This window comes from Schistocerca gregaria, unplaced genomic scaffold (genome assembly GCF_023897955.1).
Source record: "Schistocerca gregaria isolate iqSchGreg1 unplaced genomic scaffold, iqSchGreg1.2 ptg000178l, whole genome shotgun sequence".
Lineage (NCBI taxonomy): Eukaryota > Metazoa > Arthropoda > Insecta > Orthoptera > Acrididae > Schistocerca > Schistocerca gregaria.
In genome coordinates this window covers 11905025-11910517 of record NW_026061728.1, presented here as the reverse complement: position 1 = coordinate 11910517, position 5493 = coordinate 11905025, and the positions used below count along the sequence as shown (strand labels likewise).

General features: G+C 46.0%; 2 non-coding genes across 2 annotated transcripts; both read right to left on the bottom strand.

The window, feature by feature from the left end:
- Window positions 1-1122: 1122 nt before the first annotated feature.
- Trnak-cuu (transfer RNA lysine (anticodon CUU)) lies at window positions 1123-1194 on the bottom strand. Its single transcript has one exon. It is a non-coding gene; the product is annotated as a tRNA-Lys (tRNA).
- Window positions 1195-2653: 1459 nt separating this feature from the next.
- Trnak-cuu (transfer RNA lysine (anticodon CUU)) lies at window positions 2654-2725 on the bottom strand. Its single transcript has one exon. It is a non-coding gene; the product is annotated as a tRNA-Lys (tRNA).
- Between the last annotated feature and the right edge of the window lie 2768 nt (window positions 2726-5493).

Sequence of the window (5493 nt, the reverse complement as noted above, 5' to 3'; positions counted from 1 at the left end):
CGCTAGTTAACACCGGTCTTGTTGTGTGTGTTTCAAGCTCAAGAGCATTTCCAAGCAAAAAATGGTCAACAGCAACCTTCAGACGGTTTCGTACTGCTCAATTGCTACATTAAAACGGTATGTTTCTTTTTCAGAACTGGAAAAAAAAGGGCCGTGACAACATTCGAACCTGTAATCATCAGATCCGAAGTCCGACGCCTTATCCATTAGGCCACATGGTCACTGACGACCAGCTATGTCATGTATACGACTCATCTCGAAACGCTCACACCCCTGATGATTTGTGTTTTCGTTCTACACAGCCGCTGCCCCTTGCTCTTTCCCACCCATTCGTTACATTCAACCTCTTACGTGACCGACCAAATATAAACTGAGAAACAAGACCACACACTTTGTGCATTCGGAATCCAAGGCAGGGCGTCACTCGCCGCATTTGCTACGATGGCCATTTGCTACTTCTGCAGAAGCGGCGGTGGCGACGACGACGACCGCGAGAGGCTCTGAGATATGTGAGAAATACATCTATAAAATGTAATTCAGACTGCCTCGTCCCACTTTATGCTGTACCGCTTTGGCAAATGCTTTATCTGCGCCATTCGCCTTAATCACATCTGAGAGTAATTCTTAAAAGAACGCCTGTCGCTAATTGTTCGTCATCACAGATACTGTTTGCTATACGGCCACGACGTGCAACTGATTTCCAAAATTCATCTTTCTCCTGTGAGGATGGAACTTCCGATGCCTGGTTTATTAGAGCAGTGCTCTACCACTGAGCTAAAGAGGCGCGGCCTAGTGGTACTTTTGGGTACTTCGTCCTTACGGTCGTCTGCATCATCAGACTTCAGCTGACAACACTTCATATTACCGGCTAATATTTGCAGCTATGGCGACCCATTACTGCTTGGCTACACATCTGACACGTAACCGATGTGCTTTCCAAACAACAACACTTGCATTTCAGAACATGTCTTCCACACATGTCTACAAAATCACCTTCACATTCAAATACAGTTTCCTTGTGACTGACAGAGACGTAGGCAAAGTTTAAAGTTGCTATTTCCATTACATCTCGTTAATCTGAAAAACGGTAATTTACATCTGCAGTGGAACAAAATTCCGTTCCGCTCAGCGTGTGGCTCGAACCCACGATCCTAGGATTAAGAGTCTGACGCTCTACCGACTGAGCTAGCCGGCTACCTCGTTGAACACCTGCCGGATAGCACGTCACACAGTACTCGTTTGGTTGAGTGGTCCCATACAGAAACTCTCCATGCTGCCTAATGTTTTCCTAACGTCACACTCGTCACGTACTTCACTTTTATGTCATAATCATTTCTGAGTGGTAAAGAAATTGCATGACAGCATGCAGAGCTAGTGGCGTCAAAATTAACACACATACTTTATGTGACTCAAAAGCCGAACGAGTTACTTTCCGTCGTTGTTTTAGATGTGCAAGTGCCAGTCAAAACTCGCGGTGTCGGCACTCTGCTGACCATTTCGCTAGTTAACACCGGTCTTGTTGTGTGTGTTTCAAGCTCAAGAGCATTTCCAAGCAAAAAATGGTCAACAGCAACATTCAGACGGTTTCGTACTGCTCAATTGCTACATTAAAACGGTATGTTTCTTTTTCAGAACTGGAAAAAAAAGGGCCGTGACAACATTCGAACCTGTAATCATCAGATCCGAAGTCCGACGCCTTATCCATTAGGCCACATGGTCACTGACGACCAGCTATGTCATGTATACGACTCATCTCGAAACGCTCACACCCCTGAGGATTTGTGTTTTCGTTCTACACAGCCGCTGCCCCTTGCTCTTTCCCACCCATTCGTTACATTCAACCTCTTACGAGACCGACCAAATATAAACTGAGAAACAAGACCACATACTTTGTGCATTCGGAATCCAAGGCAGGGCGTCCCTCGCCGCATTTGCTACGATGGCCATTTGCTACTTCTGCAGAAGCGGCGGTGGCGGCGACGACGACGACAACGACGACGACGACGACGACGACGACGACCGCGAGAGGCTCTGAGATATGTGAGAAATACATCTATAAAATGTAATTCAGACTGCCTCGTCCCACTTTATGCTGTACCGCTTTGGCAAATGCTTTATCTGCGCCATTCGCCTTAATCACATCTGAGAGTAATTCTTAAAAAAACGCCTGTCGCTAATTGTTCGTCATCACAGATACTGCTTGCTATACGGCCACGACGCGCAACTGATTTCCAAAATTCATCTTTCTCCTGTGAGGATGGAACTTCCGATGTCTGGTTTATTAGAGCAGTGCTCTACCACTGAGCTAAAGAGGCGCGGCCTAGTGGTACTTTTGGGTACTTCGTCCTTACGGTCGTCTACATCATCAGACTTCAGCTGACAACACTTCATATTACCGGCTAATATTTGCAGCTATGGCGACCCATTACTGCTTGGCTACACATCTGACACGTAACCGATGTGCTTTCCAAACAACAACACTTGCATTTCAGAACATGTCTTCCACACATGTCTACAAAATCACCTTCACATTCAAATACAGTTTCCTTGTGACTGACAGAGACGTAGGCAAAGTTTAAAGTTGCTATTTCCATTACATCTCGTTAATCTGAAAAACGGTAATTTACATCTGCAGCGGAACAAAATTCCGTTCCGCTCAGCGTGTGGCTCGAACCCACGATCCTAGGATTAAGAGTCTGACGCTCTACCGACTGAGCTAGCCGGCTACCTCGTTGAATACCTGCCGGATAGAACGTCACACAGTACTCGTTTGATTGGGTGGTCCCATACAGAAACTCTCCATGCTGCCTAATGTTTTCCTAACGTCACACTCGTCACGTACTTCACTTTTATGTCATAATCATTTCTGAAAGGTAAAGAAATTGCATGACAGCATGCAGAGCTAGTGGCGTACAAATTAACACACATACTTCATGTGACTCACAAGCCGAACGAGTTACTTTCTCGTCGTTGTTTTAGATGTGCAAGTGCCAGTCAAAACTCGCGGTGTCGGCACTCTGCTGACCATTTCGCTAGTTAACACCGGTCTTAATGTGTGTTTCAAGCTCAAGAGCATTTCCAAGCCAAAAATTGTCAACAGCAACATTCAGACGGTTTCGTACTGCTCAATTGCTACATTAAAACGGTATGTTTCTTTTTCAGAACTGGAAAAAAACTAGCGTGACAACATTCGAACCTGTAATCATCAGATCCGAAGTCCGACGCCTTATCCATTAGGCCACATGGTCACTGACGACCAGCTATGTCATGTATACGACTCATCTCGAAACGCTCACACCCCTGAGGATTTGTGTTTTCGTTCTACACAGCCGCTGCCCCTTGCTCTTTCCCACCCATTCGTTACATTCAACCTCTTACGAGACCGACCAAATATAAACTGAGAAACAAGACCACACACTTTGTGCAGTCGGAATCCAAGGCAGGGCGTCCCTCGCCGCATTTGCTACGATGGCCATTTGCTACTTCTGCAGAAGCGGCGGTGGCGACGACGACGACCGCGAGAGGCTCTGAGATATGTGAGAAATACATCTATAAAATGTAATTCAGACTGCCTCGTCCCACTTTATGCTGTACCGCTTTGGCAAATGCTTTATCTGCGCCATTCGCCTTAATCACATCTGAGAGTAATTCTTAAAAAAACGCCTGTCGCTAATTGTTCGTCATCACAGATACTGTTTGCTATACGGCCACGACGCGCAACTGATTTCCAAAATTCATCTTTCTCCTGTGAGGATGGAACTTCCGATGCCTGGTTTATTAGAGCAGTGCTCTACCACTGAGCTAAAGAGGCGCGGCCTAGTGGTACTTTTGGGTACTTCGTCCTTACGGTCGTCTGCATCATCAGACTTCAGCTGACAACACTTCATATTACCGGCTAATATTTGCAGCTATGGCGACCCATTACTGCTTGGCTACACATCTGACACGTAACCGATGTGCTTTCCAAACAACAACACCTGCATTTCAGAACATGTCTTCCACACATGTCTACAAAATCACCTTCACATTCAAATACAGTTTCCTTGTGACTGACAGAGACGTAGGCAAAGTTTAAAGTTGCTATTTCCATTACATCTCGTTAATCTGAAAAACGGTAATTTACATCTGCAGCGGAACAAAATTCGGTTCCGCCCAGCGTGTGGCTCGAACCCACGATCCTAGGATTAAGAGTCTGACGCTCTACCGACTGAGCTAGCCGGCTACCTCGTTGAATACCTGCCGGATAGAACGTCACACAGTACTCGTTTGGTTGGGTGGTCCCATACAGAAACTCTCCATGCTGCTTAATGTTTTCCTAACGTCACACTCGTCACGTACTTCACTTTTATGTCATAATCATTTCTGAGAGGTAAAGAAATTGCATGACAGCATGCAGAGCTAGTGGCGTACAAATTAACACACATACTTTATGTGACTCACAAGCCGAACGAGTTACTTTCTCGTCGTTGTTTTAGATGTGCAAGTGCCAGTCAAAACTCGCGGTGTCGGCACTCTGCTGACCATTTCGCTAGTTAACACCGGTCTTAATGTGTGTTTCAAGCTCAAGAGCATTTCCAAGCAAAAAATGGTCAACAGCAACATTCAGACGGTTTCGTACTGCTCAATTGCTACATTAAAACGGTATGGTTCTTTTTCAGAACTGGAAAAAAACGAGCGTGACAACATTCGAACCTGTAATCATCAGATCCGAAGTCCGACGCCTTATCCGTTAGGCCACATGGTCACTGACTACAAACTATGTCATGTATACGACTCATCTCGAAACGCTCACACCCCTGAGGATTTGTGTTTTCGTTCTACACAGCCGCTGCCCCTTGCTCTTTCCCACCCATTCGTTACATTCAACCTCTTACGAGACCGACCAAATATAGACTGAGAAACAAGACCACACACTTTGTGCATTCGGAATCGAAGGCAGGGCGTCCCTCGCCGCATTTGCTACGATAGCCATTTGCCACTTCTGCAGAAGCGGCGGCGGCGACGACGACGACGACGACGACGACGACGACCGCGAGAGGCTCTGAGATATGTGAGAAATACATCTATAAAATGTAATTCAGACTGCCTCGTCCCACTTTATGCTGTACCGCTTTGGCAAATGCTTTATCTGCGCCATTCGCCTTAATCACATCTGAGAGTAATTCTTAAAAAAACGCCTGTCGCTAATTGTTCGTCATCACAGATATTGTTTGCTATACGGCCACGATGCGCAACTGATTTCCAAAATTCATCTTTCTCCTGTGAGGATGGAACTTCCGATGCCTGGTTTATTAGGGCAGTGCTCTACCACTGAGCTAAAGAGGCGCGGCCTAGTGGTACTTTTGGGTACTTCGTCCTTACGGTCGTCTGCATCATCAGACTACAGCTGACAACACTTCATATTACCGGCTAATATTTGCAGCTATGGCGACCCTTTACTGCTTGGCTACACATCTGACACGTAACCGATGTGCTCTCCAAACAACAACACTT